At 43.7% G+C, this 19119-nt stretch overlaps 1 protein-coding gene and 1 long non-coding RNA gene across 10 annotated transcripts in view; both read right to left on the bottom strand.

Annotated features, from left to right (window-relative positions):
* LOC132882239 (NACHT, LRR and PYD domains-containing protein 12-like) overlaps nucleotides 1-19119 on the bottom strand; it is a 1431284-nt gene that overhangs the window by 483229 nt on the left and 928936 nt on the right. The window lies entirely within an intron of this gene.
* On the bottom strand, nucleotides 14043-15162 carry LOC132875354 (uncharacterized). 2 transcript variants are annotated; one of them, XR_009651804.1, is made up of 7 exons: nucleotides 15036-15162; nucleotides 14873-14933; nucleotides 14727-14765; nucleotides 14525-14593; nucleotides 14356-14436; nucleotides 14205-14267; nucleotides 14043-14117 (listed from the first exon to the last, which is right to left on the bottom strand). It is a non-coding gene; the product is annotated as an uncharacterized LOC132875354 (long non-coding RNA). The 2 variants fall into 2 exon arrangements; XR_009651803.1 differs by having other exon boundaries at nucleotides 14733-14765.

Here is a 19119-nt window from a genome sequence, read left to right as displayed (position 1 = left end):
CTGGTATGGATGACTGACAATAGTTCAATGAACTTTTAGCTCTCACAGGCCAAAATAGTGAGAAAGTAAAATTACATTAATAATTGAATAAACTCTTTTAAACCCTGAGTTTTGGCTCTCAAAGGCCAAAATAGTGCAACTTTCATGAAATTATAACATGTATAATACTAGTGCAGCAGTAAGAAAGTAAAATTATATTAAAATAAGAAATAATATACATATGAGGTATATTTGAGAGATAGCAGCATTAAGGAGTATCTGAGGTAAGAACAAATCAGATTAATCAGAATTGACATAAGAAATGATTTCTTCCTGTAAACTAGGTCTAGGCTGATGTGCACTACTCTAAGTGCAGCCAGAATTTGGTAAAATAAATAAAGGACTATTTTAAATGTTAGTATCCTCATAAGTTCCAACTGCATAATCCACACTGCACAAACTAAAACAAGCAATGGAAAAAAAATTAAGTTCACATTAGTGACAGATCTGTCACATAACACCTAGTAGTGTTTACTCAGTCCTCTTGAGGATTCAAGTCTTTGGGGTTCAAGCTCAGGTACATTGGCAGATTTTTCTTGAGGAAGATTAGTGTTTCTACATGATCTCCTGACAGCCTATTCCTCTTCTCATCAAGTATGTTAGAAGCTGTGCTGAAAAGCCTCTCACTATCTACGCTGGTGGAGGGAGCGGAGAGAAACTTTGCAGCTGTAGTAGCCAGGGAGGGGAGCCGTTCTTTATTCTTTCCCCAGTACTCGAATGGGTTCTCTGTGCGGTGGATTGTTTTCTCAGCCAGATATGTCTCTATCTGTACCTGTGTAGCTGTGCTGCTGGCCCCACCTTGTTCAGCATCATGCTCTTGCAGGACTTCCTCATACAGCCCCTTAAAGCAGCTACTTGTGTTGGGCTCTGCTGTCATCCGTGGGGTCTTACTGGCTGGGTCTGCTGCCTCAGTGGTGGTTGTCTGCAGTGATGACTCCTCATTTTTCTCCACCTCTTGGGTCAGTGCACTTCTTGCAAGCTTGCTGCTCTCTGCACTTGTGAAGTATCTGCAGTAACATAGTAAACAGAATAGCATAATATAGCTGTTAGCTCATATATAATGTTTAGCCCTGCATTTAATTACACACTAACACAAGATGTTGAAACTTTACACTATACAGCACACAATTAAACATACCTGTCTTTGTAACGTGGGTCTAATATGGTTGCAACAGAGTACAAGGGCTCCTCCTCAACGGTCTGGAATCTTGTGTCCATAGCTGCTAGAAGTGTCGCCTTCATTGTTTTTATCCTGCTGTCCTCTGTGGTCTGTTTGGCCAACAGACGCTTCAGGACAACGACTGAGGGGATTACCTCTGAGGCGGTGGAGGTGGCCAAGCTGATCTGTTTTGTGATCTCTTCAAATGGAGCCAGAAGAGTGTTAATTTTCTCCAGCAAGGTCCAGTCACTTGCTGTCAGTGTTGCTGGGAGCTGGTGGTCAGCAGCATAGAGTGAGATGGCACTCTTTTGCTCCAGCAGGCTCGCAGTCATATAAAAGGTGCTATTCCAGTATGTGGGAACATCTTGGATCAGACGTTTGACTGGCATTCCCAGTCCCGTCTGGACAGTTTCAAGTCTTGATGTGGCCAATGGGGAATGTTTAAAGTGCCCAATTATTTTTCTCCCACTGGCCAGCGCATTGCACACACTTCGCTGGGACAGCAGTCCATCGTGCACCACGAGTTGAATCAAGTGCGAGAAACATCCCAGGCTGGAGACTCCCAGGTCCCTCATCGCCTTCTTCATATTGTTTGCATTGTCCCAAAGAATGGCATGGACCTTCAATAATAATAGTAATAATAATAATAAGAATATTATTATTAATAATAATTTAATTATAATAATAATTGACCACAGCATCCTGTCTCTGTATCAGCCTCCCTCTCTCTGTGCACCAGCAGCAACATCACTCAACTCCACCGTCATAGCAACGCACAAATGCAAGCAGCGCATGAGTCTCTCCCTCTCTCTCTCTCTCTCTCTCTCTCTCTCTCTCACACACACACACACACACACACAACTTTACTTCTACGGCTCTTTTGAAACAGGTCTCAAATTACTGCGGCATTTCTTTCATTTCTTTTAAAAGACAAGTGAAAACATCAAGAGAAAATAGCAAAGTCTAGACAAGTAGACTTACGTTACCTTTGACTTCGGGATGCTCCAGTTGAGCAGCATGCTCTCTATTGCTCCTGCAATGGCTTCGCCGGTGTGTGATCCCTTGAATTCATTCGCATGAAGTACTACGCTTTCCAGAATGAATGTTTCCGAGTCCACCCAGTGGGCTGTCAAGCTAAGCAGGGAAAGTGGGGAGACTTGGCTGCTCCAGATGTCAGTTGAAAAGCTTATGGCCACTGCCTTCTCCAGCTTTCTTAAAACATGCTCCGTTACTTTATTTTTTAGTGCAGGGATAGTCGTCTCCGTGATGTATTTGCGACTCGGGACCTTATACTTAGGTACTGCGTGAGCCATAAAAAGCCAGAATCCCACGCTTTCAACAAAGGCAAGGGGCAGGTTACAAAGAACAGTCATTTCGGTGATTTTTTTGGACATCTGTCTTGCTGCTTCACTCTTCTCGTCCCACTGCTCCTTCCTACGAAGTGAACTAACCAGGGTTTGTTGCTGCGGTCCATCCCCCTTTCTCTTGCTAGCAGTTGCTGCAACCTCAAACTCTTTGTGTTCATTCACGTTTCGTCTTCAAATGTTTTATCAGGTTCGAGGTATTGAAAGTGGCCGATTTAACTCCACCTCTCGAAACTTTCAGGCCACAAATCTTGCATGTAGCCATTGTACTCGCCGGAGTTTCTATGCTGAAATATATCCAGACCGCCGACATTTTCTTCTCGTGCTTTGTTTTTCCTCCGCATGAAAAAGCTGCCCCTGTATTGGTTAAGAGCGGCTATTGGCCTGCTCTCATTGGTCTGGAGCAGGTCAATAGCAATAGCTGCTTGGCGTGCTTGGCAGGCATGCACAGTGATCACGTGTGATCACACAACACAGAGTGTAGTGAGTATCGGGAGAGAGAAGGCTGCGTTCAAGTGTCATACTAGCATCGGTAAATGGTATCGGCGCCCTATTTCTTGCTACTCGCCAATACTGATACCACCATTTTAGTGCCAGATCGGGGCCCCGCCCGATACTGGTATCAGTATCGGTGCAACACTACTCGATGCCCAATGTTTGCAAAATTATCGCCCCATCTCCAAGCTCCCTTTTTTTTCAAAAGTTCTAGAAAAAGCTATACTGTCACAGCTGATTCCTTTTCTGACCACCCACAACATACTTGAACCTTTTCAGTCAGGATTCAGATCCCTTCACAGCACCGAAACAGCCCTGCTTAAAGTAACCAATGATCTGCTCCTCACTTTAGATTCTGGTGACAATGCCATTTTGGTTTTACTCAACCTTAGCGCTGCGTTAGACACTGTTGACCACAACATCCTCCTCAGCCGTCTAGACCAGCAGGTGGGCATCAGGGACACTGCTCTTCTCTGGTTCAGGTCCTACCTTAAACATAGGACCTTCTCTGTTTCCATTGGCCATTTCTCCTCATCAACTGCCTCTGTCTCCTATGGGGTCCCCCAGGGGTCCATCTTGGGTCCCATGCTTTTCAGTCTGTATATGCTCCCACTTGGTGACATCATTAGAAAGCACAACATTTCCTTTCACCTTTATGCAGATGACTCTCAATTGTATTTGCCCTTAAAATCTAGGGACTCCATCCAATCTCTCCTTGTCTGTCTTGAAGACATCAGAAATTGGATGGCTAACAACTTCCTCCAGCTAAATGGTGACAAGACTGAAGTCATTATTTTTGGTCCCTCCAAGGCAAGATGCACTATAGTGAACGATTTAGGTCACCTCACTCCTCATGTTACACCCTCTGCCAGAAACCTGGGTGTCTTCCTTGACTCTGATCTCTGTCTTGACAAACAGATTATCACTGTGGTCAAAAATAGTTTTTACCAACTCAGAATGATCTCCCGCTTCAAATCCTTTCTATCTCATAATGACCTTGAAATAGTCATCCATGCTTTTATCACATCACGACTGGATTACTGCAATTCCCTTTATCTTGGCCTCCCTCAAACCTCACTTAGACGTTTACAGCTGGTCCAAAACGCAGCTGCATATCTTTTAACTGGCACCAGGAGACGTGAGCACATCACTCCCATTCTGGCCTCCTTGCACTGGCTCCCAGTTTTTTTTAGAATACAATTTAAAGTCTTATTATTTGTTTTTAAAGCACTCAATGGGCTGGCCCCAGCCTACATCAATGACCTTCTACAGCCCCACTCAGTCCAAAGGTCCCTAAGATCTTCTAACACAGGGCTTCTTTATGTACCTCGCTCGTGGCTGAAGCAGAGAGGTGACAGAGCTTTCTCTGTTGCTGCTCCACGCCTCTGGAATCAGCTCCCACTGGACATCAGATCTGCCCCCTCCATCTCTGCCTTCAAATCTAGGCTAAAAACCCATCTCTACTCCTTGGCCTTTCCCTAACCATCAGCTTATTGTTATTATTATAATTTTTTTTTTTTTTTTTTTTTTTTAATCATTTGTCTTTTAATACTGACTCTGTACAGCACTTTGGTCAGTGCATGCAGTGTTTAAATGTGCTATACAAATTAAACTTACTTACTTTCACCCAAATGCCACCTATGCCACAGCCCACCTTGATGACCTTATTATTTACAGTATTGATTGGCCGCGACACAAAAAACACATCAGGACCATGCTAGGGTAATTGAGGCATGCAGGACTCACAGCTCACCTGAAGAAGTGTGCAAATGGATGGGTGGAAGTACAGGATCTGGGCTTCCACTTAGGTCATGGGCAGGTGTGTCCCCAAAGACCACAGCAATTGCAACCTGTCCGAGGCTGAAGACCAAAAATGGAGTGGGAAAGTTCTTGGAGCTGGCTGGCTACTATTGTTTGTGCCTAATTATTCAGACATCACCAGCCTGTTGGCTGATCTCTCTAAAAATGGAGCACCAGATCCGAGCCAGTGGACGGAGTAGTGCCAACAGGCCTTCACCCAGGTAAAAGCTTTACTGTGTGGTGGGCCACTTTTACTCTCCCCTGACTTCTCTCTCCCTTTTATTTTGCAGACCAATGCATCAGACAGAGGGCTAGGGGCCGTTTTGGCCCAGATAATGGAGGGGGAGCAGCATCCGGCGGATTATGCCCCCCTTGAATGTCTCTACCAGTGTATTGATCAACTCAACAACTGGATGTCACAAAATTCTCTTCAGCTGAACTCAGATAAAACAGAAGTAATTCTATTTGGAAAAAAAGATGAAAGACTCAGGATTACCAGTATTCTTGACACTAAAGGGATTAAAACTAAAGAAATGGTTAAAAATCTTGGTGTTTTCATTGACAGCGAGTTAAACTTTGACAGTCACATGAAAGCAATCACTAAAACAGCATTCTATCACCTAAAAAACATTTCCAAACTAAGAGGACTTATGTCAAAAAATGATCTGGAAAAACTGATACATGCCTAGTAGGGTTGATTACTGCAATGGCCTTTTCACAGGCCTGCCAAAAAAGATCATCAAACGACTTCAGCTGGTGCAAAATGCAGCGGCTAGGGTTCTCACACGAACAAAAAGAACAGAGCACATTACTCCAATTCTAAGGTCCCTTCACTGGCTTCCAGTAAGCTACAGAATTGACTTTAAAGCATTGCTGCTGGTGTACAAATCTCTAAATGGTACAGGGCCCAATTACCTCTCTGATATGTTGCAGCGGCCTAACCCAATCAGATCTACCAGATCGCAACAGAAAAATGTAATAAAATAGAATAAAAGTTAAAATAAAACCTGTTGTTAAAACAAAGTGTGGTGAAGCAGCTTTTAGCTACTATGCAGTGCAGCTATGGAACCAACTGCCAGAGGACATTAAAAATGCTCCTGCTGTTGGCAGCTTCAAATCTAGGTTAAAAGACCAAGCTGTTTTCAGATGCTTTCTGTTAAATAATTAATATTGTCTTCTTTACATGTTTTTATAATCTGTCCTTTTACAGTTTCTGCATGTTTCAAATTTTACTTAACTTTTATTCTATTTTATTCTGCTGTTTTTTTCTCCCCCTATTTGAACTTCTACTTCATTTTATTATTTTATTTCTACTATTGTTTAATTCTTATTACATCTTTCCCATTTATTTTATGTAATTTTATTCTCTATTGTTTACTGTTTTGCTTTTACTTCTGTAAAGCACATTGAACTGCCACTGTGTATGAAATGTGCTATATAAATAAACTTGCCTTGCCTTACATCAGCTGCAAGCTCTCCATGCAAGTCAAAGTACAGCACCATACAGAAAGAGTGCTTGGCCATCAAGTGGGCAGTCCTCACCCTCTGGTACTACCTGCTGGGATGCCTGTTCACCCTCTGCTGGTATCTAGCTCTCCAGCCCTTTAAGTTCAAGGTGGTCCACAGGACGGGGGTACAGATGGTGATGGCAGACTACCTCTCCCATTTGTGTGTGTGTGTGTGTGGGGGGGGGGGGGGTGTTAGCTGCAGGTCAGGCGGTGGGGGTATGTAGTAGTGGGGGTGCAGTTGAGTGCCAGTTTGAATGGAAAGCAAAGCCGGGCAAGGTGAGTGGCAGAGCGATTGCACCTGTGTATAATTCATGTGCTCTGTGTGTGTGAGATTTTTTTGTTTTCACTGAAAGCTGAAAAGTTGGAATAAAAGGTGTCAAAGTACCAAACCCTCCTGTCCGAGTGCCTCAGTGTCCCACCTCTTCCTACAGTTACATTACAGGCTTTTAGCTGATGCTCTTACCCAGAGTGACGTACAACTAGACCCCGACTTCCCCATTGGTCAATAAAACTGTTGAAAATATTTTCTTTATACTTTTGTCAGTTAAATAAGATCCACCCCGGACTTCTGCTTTGGAGATTTATTATCTCCCAGCTCGGCGCAATCCAGATCTGGGATGGGACTTCCATATTGCCAGCATTCACTTCCTGGTCTGCTCTGCTGTGTATAAATAGGCCGTTCTCAGAAGGGGACTTTGCCAGAATGTCTTGTCTGTTTCTCATGTCATCTCTGTGACATTTTGCTTCCTGGATCTTTGCTCTCTGTTTTTGCCTATTCTTTGCCACAGTTTTTGCACTCTCATCTTGCCATTTTTTCATGTTTTTGTGCTACGTTTTTTGTTTACAGTTTTTTTTTGTCTAGACTATTTTTGCTATTTTTGTTTGTTTATTCTCTTGGAATTTAATTAAATCTTTTTTTATTCATTGGATTTTCTGGTTTGTGTTTCTGCTTTTGGATCCTACTCACCACATCTCGTCACCCATAACAGTACGTTCTGGCCAACATGGATCCAGCGGAACTGAACCATCTGAGAATGGCTATGCAGCAGCAAGGAGCCCTCCTCGGGGCCCACCAACAGGAACTCAGGCAGATCACCCAGAACCTGGCCACCCTGTCTGACTCACTAAACCTCCTAGCCACACAACTCCAGCACTCCCAAGCCATGCCTACCCCTGCCCAGCCATCTCTTTCTTCACCTCCCAGCACCACCGCTCTCCATGAACCAAGACTCCCTTCACCTCAGCCCTACAGTGGAGAACCAGGTACCTACAGATCATTTTGTCACAGTGCTCGCTGATCTTGGAGCTTCAACCTCTGGCTTTCCCCACAGAATGCTCCCAGGTAGCCTATACCATCATGCTCCTCACCGGCAAGGCCAGGGAATGGGGGACGGCGGTCTGGGACGCCAACGCGCCCTATTGTTCCAGCTTCAAGGAATTCTCTGAGGAAATAAGGCGAACATTCGACTGCTCTCTGTCCAGCTGGGAGGCGGCAAGAGAGCTCATTGAGCTGTGGCAGGGGTCCCGATTTACCTCTCCACCACCCGCCTCGTCCATCAAACCCATGCAGGTAGATCAGGTACGGGTGTCAGCGGAGGAACGACTGCACTGATGGAGTACAGGGGCTTGCTTCTACTGCGGTCAGCAAGGACACATCTGCCGAGCCTGCCCACTAAAAGGACGAGCCCACCAGTGAATCAATGGGCCTTGGTGGGCAATGCTCAGAACCAGTCCCCTGTCAAATGACTGTTGCTCCCCGTTATCATCACTCTCAACAACCAGCATCATCATCTTCAGGCGCTTGTTGACACAGGAACCTGATCTGCTCCGCCACCGCCAAGGATCTCGGAATCCCGTTACTTGCCATCGAGGTCCCTCTCACCATCCTGACACTCAATGGCACTGGCTTGACCACCATCACTCACCTCACCACCCCGCTCACCCTAAGGATTTCAGGTGATCACTCCAAAACTATACAACTTCATGTCATGAACAACCCTCACATTCCCATTATTCTTGGATTACCCTGGTTGATGCAGCACAACCCCCACTTAAACCGGACTGACCACACCATCTTAGGCTGGAGTCCTTCCTGCCTGGCCTCCTGCCTGAACCCCGCTCTGCCTCCTGCCAAACCACCTCCACCCTCAGCCAGTGAGTTTCCCGACCTTTCTCATGTGCCTCCGGAGTATCTGGACCTCAAGCCTGTCTTCAGTAAGACCCGAGCAGTGTCCCTTCCCCCTCATAGGCCTTATGACTGTGGTATCGACCTCCTGCCAGGGACAGCGCCACCCAAGAGATGTCTCTACTTTCTTTCCCCTGCTGAGAGACAGGCCATGGAGAAATACATCACTGAGTCTCTGGCAGCTGGGATTATCCGCCTTTCCTCCTCCCCGGCAGGGGCGGAATTCTTCTTCATGGAGAAGAAAGACAAGTCACTCCACCCCTGCATTGACTATCAAGGTCTCAACGCCATCACAGTCAAGAACCGCTACCCACTACCGCTTATGACTACAGCCTTCAAACTACTCCAGGGAGCCAAGGTGCTCACTAAACTGGACTAATGCCTATCACCTAGTTAGGATCAGGGAAGGGGACGAGTGGAATACAGCCTTCAACACCACCACAGGCCACTGTGAGTACATCGTAGTCCCTTTCGGCCTGACTAATGTGCCTGCAGTATTCCAGGCATTGGTTAATGATGTCTTGAGGGACTTTCTTAACACCTTTGTCTTTGTTTACCTGGACGATATCTTGATTTACTCCTTGATCCCTGGAGGAACATCGGGGTCATGTCCGGCAGGTTCTTCAATGCCTGCTGGAGAATAAGCTGTTATTTAAGGCAGAGAAGAGTGAGTTCCACCAAAGCTCTGTCTCATTCCTGGGGTTCATCATTTCACCAGCCAAGATCCAGATGGACCCCCTCAAGCTGGAGGCAGTCGCTGACTGGCCCACTCCATCTTTGAGACGAGAACTCCAGCACTTCCTGGGGTTCACCAACTTTTACAGGCGTTTCATCCGCAACTTCAGCACGGTGGCCGGACCTCTCTCAGCCCTGACCTCAACCAAGACCAAGTTCAAGTGGGGGGAGGAAGCAGAGAAAGCCTTTTCCAGTCTCAAGCACAGGTTTACCACAGCACCCATTCTCACCATACCCGAGTCTACCAAGCAGTTTATCATCGAGGTTGACGCCACTGAGTCAGGGGTCAGAGCCATCCTATCCCAGAGGGCCAATGACAACAAGGTCCACCCATGCTCCTTCTTCTCCCGCCGAATGAAACTATGACATCGGCGACTGTGAACTACTGGCCATGAAACTAGCCTTGGAGGAGTGGAGGCACTGGCTCGAGGGGTCTGACCTCCCATTCCTAGTCTGGACCGACCATAAAAACCTGGAGTATCTCAAGTCTGCCAAACGTCTCAACTCCCGTCGAGCCCGTTGGCCTCTCTTCTTCTCCCGATTCAACTTCATGCTCTCCTACCGCCCAGGCTCCAAGAACAGCAAACCCGACGCCCTGTCCAGGATGTTCTCCTCCCACCAAGAGGAGCCCAAGCCACCCGAGACTATCCTTCCTCCACGCTGCCTGGTGGGAGCCACTATTCTAGAGGTTGAGACGCTCATGCAGAAGGCCCTGGAGCAGGACCCCGGTGAAGGTAACTCCAACAATATTCCTCATAACCATCTGTTTGTCCCATCTTGTGCGAACTCAGGTGCTGCAGTGGGGTCACAGTTCCAAGTTGGCCTGTCATCCGGGAGCCGCCCGAACCCTGGCTCTCATCCAGCAGCGCTTTTGGTGGCCATCCATCAAGGAGGACATCCAGGAGTTCGTGGCAGCCTGCGACACATGCTCCCAGAACAAGACACCCAATCGACCCCCTGCCGGCCTACTAAGACCCCTTTCTACTCCGCATCGACCTTGGTCTCACATCACCCTGGATTTCATCACAGGACTCCCCAATTCAGGTGGCAATACATGCATCCTCAGTGTCATTGACCGTTTTTCTAAGACCATCCATTTCATTCCTCTGCTCAAGCTCCCCTCAGCCAAAGAGACCGCAGAACTACTCATCCACCATGTTTTCCACCTACATGGTCTGCCTACTGACATAGTTTCTGACCGGGGTCCTGAGTTCACTGCACAGTTCTGGATAGCCTTCTGCAAACTCATTGGGGCCACCTGTAGTCTCTCCTCAGGCTTCCACCCACAGACCAATGGCCAGGCAGAATGGGCCAACCAGGCTTTGGAGGTTGCACTCAGGTGCATGGCATCTAGGGATGCCAGTTCTTGGAGCAAGTACCTTCCTTGGATTGAATATGCACATACAGTAACACTCCCCCTTCCTCTGCCACAGGTCTCTCTTTGCTCCAGTGCTCACTAGGGTACCAACTACCACTGTTCCCCAGCCAGGAGGAGGAGGTTGCCGTACCATCAGCCCAGGCCTTTATACACCACTGCAGTAGGACATGAGCATTGGCCTGGAGAAGACTCGTTCGCTCCGCACTCGCATCCAAGAAGCAGGCCGACAAACATCGCTCCAAGGCACCTACCTACCGAGTGGGCCAATGAGTTATGCTCTCCACACACCACCTGCCACTTAGGGCCATCTCTCGCAAGCTGGCACCCAGGTTCCTTGGACCCTTCCTCATCAAGAAGGTAATCAACCCATGTTCCGTTAGACTGGCATTACCACTCATCATGCGATGTGTTCACCCTACCTTTCATGTATCACAGCTTAAACCTCTGGTTTCCAGTCCTTTGCTAGGGACAAAAAACTGGACAGGAAAACTTGACAAAAAAAAAAGGAAAAATTCCAGCAGGGGAATCAAGAAGACACAGTCCTTTGCTAGGGACAAAAAATTGGACAGAAAAACTTGACAAAAAAAAACAAGGAAAAATTCTGGCGGGGGAATCAAGAAGACACAATACCAATGAGCTGTGGCAAGGCAAGGAAATTCTACAAGAGACAGTCTGGCAAACGGAGTAGCTCCAAACAGTTCTTAAAAAGCTCTGGCTGATGGGAGAGGAGTGGTAGCAGGTGTGGGAGTGCTGCTCCAGGAAATGGCCTTCAGCAAGGCAGGACTGAATTCCTGTCCTGGAGCCGGCATGGAAGTCCCAGAATCTAAGGCATGGATGGACTGGACCGGACTGTGACATGATCGGATTAATTTACCAGATTAGGAGCATTGCAACAAGCATTTCACTGCATCCCTTACAAAAACAAAGTTTATTCAAGTGTGCTTCTAGTATACTTCTTTTAAACTAAAAATAAGAGTATGCTTTCAGTTTACTTTTTTACTTATCAAAGATATACTTAATAAAGTTATAGATAAGTATACTTGGCTTATATTGAAATGTATATAGAAAAGTCTCAGTATATTTAAGCATATACTTAAACTTTTGACCAAGATATACCTAACTAAAGTGTAATAAAGTATTAAAATATTTGTGCTTTATGTTTAAGTGTACTCACCCTGTAGCTGTGCTTATCTTTTTGATAGTAACCTATAAAATACTTCTTTTTCACACATATTGTTTTTTTGTGATATACAGCAGCATGTTTTAAATCCCATCTTTTAAACCTACATGTACCATAAGTTTGTGGTCAGTTCTGGGGTGGAATAGCTTAAGAGTAAACAGTGTTGGATCTTAAACTTATCTTTTATGTACATAATGTTATTAACTAGATGTATATAACCAGTAACTAATAGTATATTTCCAATATGCTGTAAAGTATATATAAACTAAAAAGTGGACTAGAAGTGTGCAACAAGTAAATCAATAGTATATTTCCAATATACTACAAAGTATACTTTAGTAAACTAAAAAGTGGTCTAGAAGTATAAAACAAGTAAACTCATAGTATATTTCCAGTAAACTATGACATATGATTTTGTAAACTAAAAGAGGGGACTACAAGTATAGAACGAGCAAACTATTAGTATATAAAAGTTTACTTGTGGTATACTTGCAGTACAAAATAAAAAATACTCGTTGTATACTCAGAGTTTATTTCTCTTAGACTTAAAGTTTACTTTTTATAAACTAAAAGTGGGCCAATTTAGTCCCAAGAAGTATTAGATTAGTTTACTTACAAATGTACTGTAAGTACATTGATATCAGTATACTTGGTACACAGAAGTACACTTAAAGAAATCCCTAGTAACAAGTTTATGTTCCCAGAACGTTCTGGGCACGTACGCCTTTGGTTGCCTATACGGTGCATATACGTTAGGTTTGGTTGCCACGTGGTTGCCATGGAAAGTTTTTCTGACGTTGCCCAAACATTTCCTGTTGGTTACAACAACAACCCTCCCCTGCCCTTCCCCTAACCTTGCTGGTTGCATGTTTGGTTCCCTGAATGTTAGCCTAACGTCCCCCTGACGTTGTAGAATGTTATGTTTTAGTTAGATTTTACTTGCAACTAATTAGCAACATCAACACATAACTGCTAGCACATCTACATGAGAAAACTGTCAGTGATGAATGAACAGGCAAATTTGGCAGGTCTTGAAAGTTTAATGAGATAAAATATCAATAACAAATTTGAATAAAAAAAATGTTTGAAAATCAAATAGAAAAGTTTCTGAAAGTGTAACGGTGCATTCAATAAAACAATTTTATATATATATATATATATATATATATATATATATATATATATATATATATATATATATACAAAACAGAATAAAATAGAAAAGTTTCTGAAACGGTGCATTCAATAAAACACATTCAAAACAGAATAAAATAGAAATAACAGTTTTTTAAAGTGTAACTGTGCATTCAATAACAAACAAAATAGAATAAAAAAATCACTGTTCACAAAAAAAAATAAAAATTCACTGTTCACAATTCAATTGTCCATCCGTTGCTGCTGACCTGAAAAGAAAAAGGAACAAATGTTTAAAAACAAGAACAATGAGCACATGTCCACAAAAGCATGATAAACCACCCGACTACCAACCACAAAATTTCTGTGATTGCACCAAATTAGAGAGCAGAAGTATACCGTCTGTGTGGTGCAAATTTTAGAGTCTGCCCAAGTCATTCCTCCACTTCAGCTTCCGTATGGCCGGGAAATTTTGTGACACATGCAGCTAGAAGGCAAAATAAAGGAAAGTTACACATCAAAACCTAGTCAGTCAAGCATGGCATAAAAGTGATGTGATCAATATATAAACCATTACCCTTTATAATCTTGCACAGAATGAGGTCATCAAAGGACATTTTGGCCCATCTGCCCCGCAAGCTGTACTGGGCGAGTACCTCATTATTTGCCACTCGGCGTAGCATACGGTGAATGGCTGCCCCTAAACCTGCCCCTCCGACAGTTTCAAGAAAATGTTGCTGTAAAAAAATAAAAATAATTATACAATGAAAATTACTATAGCGAGCTTATACAATACAGACAGACAGACAGACAGACAGACAGACAGACAGACAGACAGACAGATAGATAGATAGATAGATAGATAGATAGATAGATAGATAGATAGATAGATAGATAGATAGATAGGGCAAATTACCATCTTGTTCCTCTTGTCTGGTTGTTCCAGACTCCTATCCAACTCCAGCAGCTCCATCACCATGCTGCATGGTTTAGCCAACACCACATCTTCTTGCTGGAGTTGAGGCGTGTGTGTCGGGGCGTTGGTCTCCACCAATCACTCGATCTTGTCAAACCTAGCCTCGGTCCTGTCAAACCTAGCCTCGATCCTCCGCATCAAGTGACTCATGTGGGCCTCTGTGACTATGGCGACAAATGTGATGGAAGTTGTAATTTATAATGTAATTTCCTGAGTGAGTGAACTAGTTAAGTGTGTATAAAAGTACTTACTTCTCTCAAACATGGCTGCGATAGCTGAGACACCCTGTCCGTCATGAAGCGCCCAGCTGCTGGCTGAAGTTTTCAAAAAGAAAATATTAGTTTTCCTGTTCATGATTTTGTATTCCAACATCTGTAAATGGGAACTTGAAAGCAACTGTACCTTGAACAGAGTCAAAAGAGGTTTCCAGTGATTCTTGGAGGTGCCTGGCTGACTGAATTGGGTGTAGTGCCCGGCTGCTGGCTGAAGTTTTCAAAAAGAAAATGTTAGTTTTCCTGTTCATGACTTTGTATTCCAACATCTGTAAATGGGAACTTGAAAGCAACTGTACCTTGAACAGGGTCAACAGGACTTGGGCTAGGGTGGTGAGGACTGGCTCCAGTCCCGGCTGGTGTTGACCCTGAAAAGATGGTGCATATGGATGTTAAGTCATTTATTGGGGGGGGGGGGGGGGGTTCTTATACATGGTATTCACAAAAGAAGAACCTGTGATAATACATTAGACATTTACAAATAAATTGAAAAACACTTACACTTACATTGTGGTGGTAGGGGCATTGGGTCCTGCCGACCTGAAAAGAGCACACAAACATCAGATCAGTCACGTAATATGCACCGGTTATTCATCATGAATGTTAGCTCCAAGCTATGAATGATGATTTGGGAACTGTTAACTTACACACAGGACTTCCAGGCACAGTCAGAGTCTTGGGTTGCTGCTACCACTAGAGCAGAATCATCTGGAAGGAAAGACCATACAATGTGCAATGTAAATTTCTTGTAAATGACTTGAAAATTAACACTGAATTGAGTAACTAATGTCATTAGTGAAGAGAGCTTACCATCATCAGAGGATTCGGAGACAAACCTCCTTGGGCGCTTACGCTGCCTTATTGCAAAAGTGTTCACATCATCCTCTGTCTCAACACTTGAGGACTCCATCAATTGCAAACACTTCTGTTCAGCTTTGGTGTATGAATCTATGGAAAATGACTTTTAGTCAGTAGCACAAAAAACAAACAAACAGTGCTGCCATAGAGAGAACAATTCAGTATATTTTATGTAGTGCATAGCAGCGATAGCTCACCTGTTTCATACCAGGTTTTCTTAATGGGATGTTTGGCCCAAGTTGTATTTGGTGCTCGGCACTTCACAACATGCAATCTCACATTGTGTGTCGTCCAGTAGCAGACCATGCCATGCTAAAAATATATATAATTTAAAAAAAACAAAACAAATATATATATATATATATATATATATATATATATATATATATATATAAAACAAGCATTTTATATATATATATATATATATATATATATATATATATATATATATATATATATATATATTTGCTATCAAAAGTATGTAAGCATACATATTTGCTATGTATCGACAAAAAAAAAAAGACTCGTACCTCAGAAGTGTGTCCAAGCCATGAAGATGGCACAACCTCAATAGCATTGTCTGTGAACGCAACAGTGAAGCTCATCTGTGAGAACAAAGGCATCATTAGCAAGGAAAATGGAGCAAAAGGTATTAGTTCCCTTGGCTGGCCTATGAAAACTCCTGTAGGTGTGAAACAGTATTTGGTTTTAAGAAAACATTACAAATAAACATGGCATTAAGATGGACATATTTTCCCAATCCATCCTTTTTACATGGCTAAAACACAGAATCTCCCATTAGCAAAACACATTTTGTATCATATTTTGCAAGTGTACACAGCAATTACCCTAAAAGGATTCCTCCAAAAAAATCATTGTGATGGTTAAATTGCATGTGTGGATGTCTCCTAAAAATCATGCAGGACTGTCATGAAAACATTAGTCTGTTTCTGTGGCTCCTCAATCATCAAGGCCTGTTTTGTGAGTTCACATTCTGGCACCAGCTTCATGACACACTCACTCCTTTTCACTCTGAAGCACCCAATGATTCTTGAATCACAAGGATCTGTGAACAGAGGATCCACCCTCTGAAATACCTTGCACAAAACCATGTCATTCCTTTCTTCAATGGCCTCACAACGTTTGGCACCTGCCAAAATGTACGCATTGTTTGGTCTTCGGGTTTTCTTTTTCGGTGCTGGAGCTGTGGGAGTCTGATCCTGGTCCACCTCCGAGAGCCTTTTAGCCACTTGAATTAGTGGTCTATTCCCTGATCGGACCAGACGTTTCAGCTTGCCCAAGTAGTTTTCAAACTGGAAGGCGCTGCATGCATCAAGGCATCCAAAGGTCTCTGCTTCATCTGTTAAATGGAGCATGCTGTGCACATTATACACCATGAAGTGTCTGCCATACAGCTCTGCAGTCTGTGACACAAAATACACCATCAGGTTTAGTCTGGATACGTGCCGGCTAGGTTGGGAGAAACCAAAATGTTCAGTGCCACACTGAAAGCTATGAAATGCCTGTACAGTGGCCTGGACAGAATGCCCTTGAGCACTACTTTTCCTGTATACAGGGCAAACTGGCGCAGCTTTGTAGCTTTCCAGCGGTCGACTTCTTCCAAGCTCCTGGGCTTTCTGGTAAAGCAACTTGGTATATACAGTGGTGCTTGAAAGTTAGTGAACCCTTTAGAATTTTCTATATTTCTGCATAAATATGATCTAAAACATCATCAGATTTTCACACAAGTCCTAAAAGTAGATAAAGAGAACCCAGTTAAACAAATGAGACAAAAATATTATACTTGGTCATTTATTTATTGAGGAAAATGATCCAATATTACATATCTGTGAGTGGCAAAAGTATGTGAACCTCTAGGATTAGCAGGTAATTTGAAGGTGAAATTAGAGTCAGGTGTTTTCAATCAATGGGATGACAATCAGGTGTGAGTGGGCACCCTGTTTTATTTAAAGAACAGGGATCTATCACAGTCTGACCTTCACAACACATGTTTGTGGAAGTGTATCATGGCACGAACAAAGGAGATTTCTGAGGACCTCAGAAAAAGCGTTGTTGCTCATCAGGCTGGAAAAGGTTACAAAACCATCTCTAAAGAGTTTGGACTCCACCAATCCACAGTCAGACAGATTGTGTATGAATGGAGGAAATTCAAGACCATTGTTACCCTCCCCAGGAGTGATTGACCAACAAAGATCACTCCAAGAGCAAGGCGTGTAATAGTTGGCGAGGTCACAAAGGACCCCAGGGTAACTTCTAAGCAACTGAAGGCCTCTTTCACATTGGCTAATGGTCATGTTCATGAGCCCACCATCAGGAGAACACTGAACAGCAATGGTGTGCATGGCAGGGTTGCAAGGAGAACGCCACTGCTCTCCAAAAAGAACATTGCTGCTCGTCTGCAGTTTGCTAAAGATCATGTGGACAAGCCAGAAGGCTATTGGAAAAATGTTTGGTGGACGGATGAGACCAAAATAGAACTTTTTGGTTTAAATGAGAAGCATTATGTTTGGAGAAAGGAAAACACTACATTCCAGCATCAGAACCTTATCCCATCTGTGAAACATGGTGGTGGTAGTAGTATCATGGTTTGGGTCCGTTTTGCTGCATCTGGGCCAGGACAGCTTGTCATCATTGATGGAACAATGAATTCTGAATTATACCAGCGAATTCTAAAGGAAAATGTCAGGACATTTGTCCATGAGCTGAATCTCAAGAGAAGGTGGGTCATGCAGCAAGACAATGACCCTAAGCACACAAGTCGTTCTACCAAAGAATGTTTAAAGAAGAATAAAGTTAATGTTTTGGAATGGCCAAGTCAAAGTCCTGACCTTAATCCCATCGGAATGTTGTGTAAGGACCTGAAGCGAGCAGTTCATGTGAAGAAACCCACCAACATCCCAGAGTTGAAGCTGTTCTATACAGAGGAATGGGCTAAAATTCCTCCAAGCCAGTGTGCAGGACTGATCAACAGTTACCTGAAACGTTTAGTTGCAGTTATTGCTGCACAAGGGGGTCACACCAGATACTGAAAGCAAAGGTTCACATACTTTTGCCACTCAGATATGTAATATTGGATCATTTTCCTCAATAAATAAATGACCAAGTATAATATTTGTCTCATTTGTTTAACTGGGTTCTCTTTATCTACTTTTAGGACTTGTGTGAAAATCTGATGATGTTTTAGGTCCTATTTATGCAGAAATATAGAAAATCCTAAAGGGTTCACAAACTTTCAAGCACCACTGTATATTCTCTCAAACCACACAGTCTTCTGCTGACCTCTTGGAGCTGTGTAGTCGACAGTCTCACCTTCCTGCTTCCCCTCGCCCATTCCACTAACAGTTTCCTCATGACACCTAAACAAGCTTGGTGCATGTAATCAATGGGAAACATTTTGATCATATCAATGGGAAGTTGCAGGAATGGGGACACTGTATAGCCCTCAGTTTCCTTGACAGCCATCTCTCTTCTGAACAGGTCACTGGTTCGCATGGTGCTTTGGACATCAGGGTATGTTACACGACCGTCTTCCCATGTCCCTTTCTGTGCACATTTGTCACATCCATAGTATCCTGTGCACAGTTTTGTTGCTTTGACCATTGCCTTGGCAGGCGCATCACATACAACACAGCGCATGACAACCATTTTCCCTTGAATTCCGTTTTCAAGCAGCTCCTTCATTTCTGCAACCACATCGTTGAGAAACTCCAAATCATTAGGTTTAGCAGGACCAGATGTTAAGGTGACAGGAAAAACATGAGTTGGACTCAGATGGATGGCACACAAGACAGGCCACAGAGTGGTCTTGCTGTTTTTGAACAGTGGAACACCAATGTTCAGAGACAACTCCAGGGTGGCTATTTTTTTCAGAACCTCTTGTGGGTAGTGGTTTAGTTGTGCTTCAATAGCTCTCCTTAAACCAAAGTGAACATACTCCATTCCTGATACCGGAGTTGACCTGATGTCTCTTGGGGTTGAGAGAAGGGTTCTTGCTGTTGAAGGCAACTGTGTGTAC

The sequence above is a fragment of the Neoarius graeffei genome, chromosome 2, assembly GCF_027579695.1.
Source record: "Neoarius graeffei isolate fNeoGra1 chromosome 2, fNeoGra1.pri, whole genome shotgun sequence".
Lineage (NCBI taxonomy): Eukaryota > Metazoa > Chordata > Actinopteri > Siluriformes > Ariidae > Neoarius > Neoarius graeffei.
The sequence above is the reverse complement of the archived record's forward strand: the minus strand, read 5'-3'. Positions and strand labels throughout refer to the sequence as shown.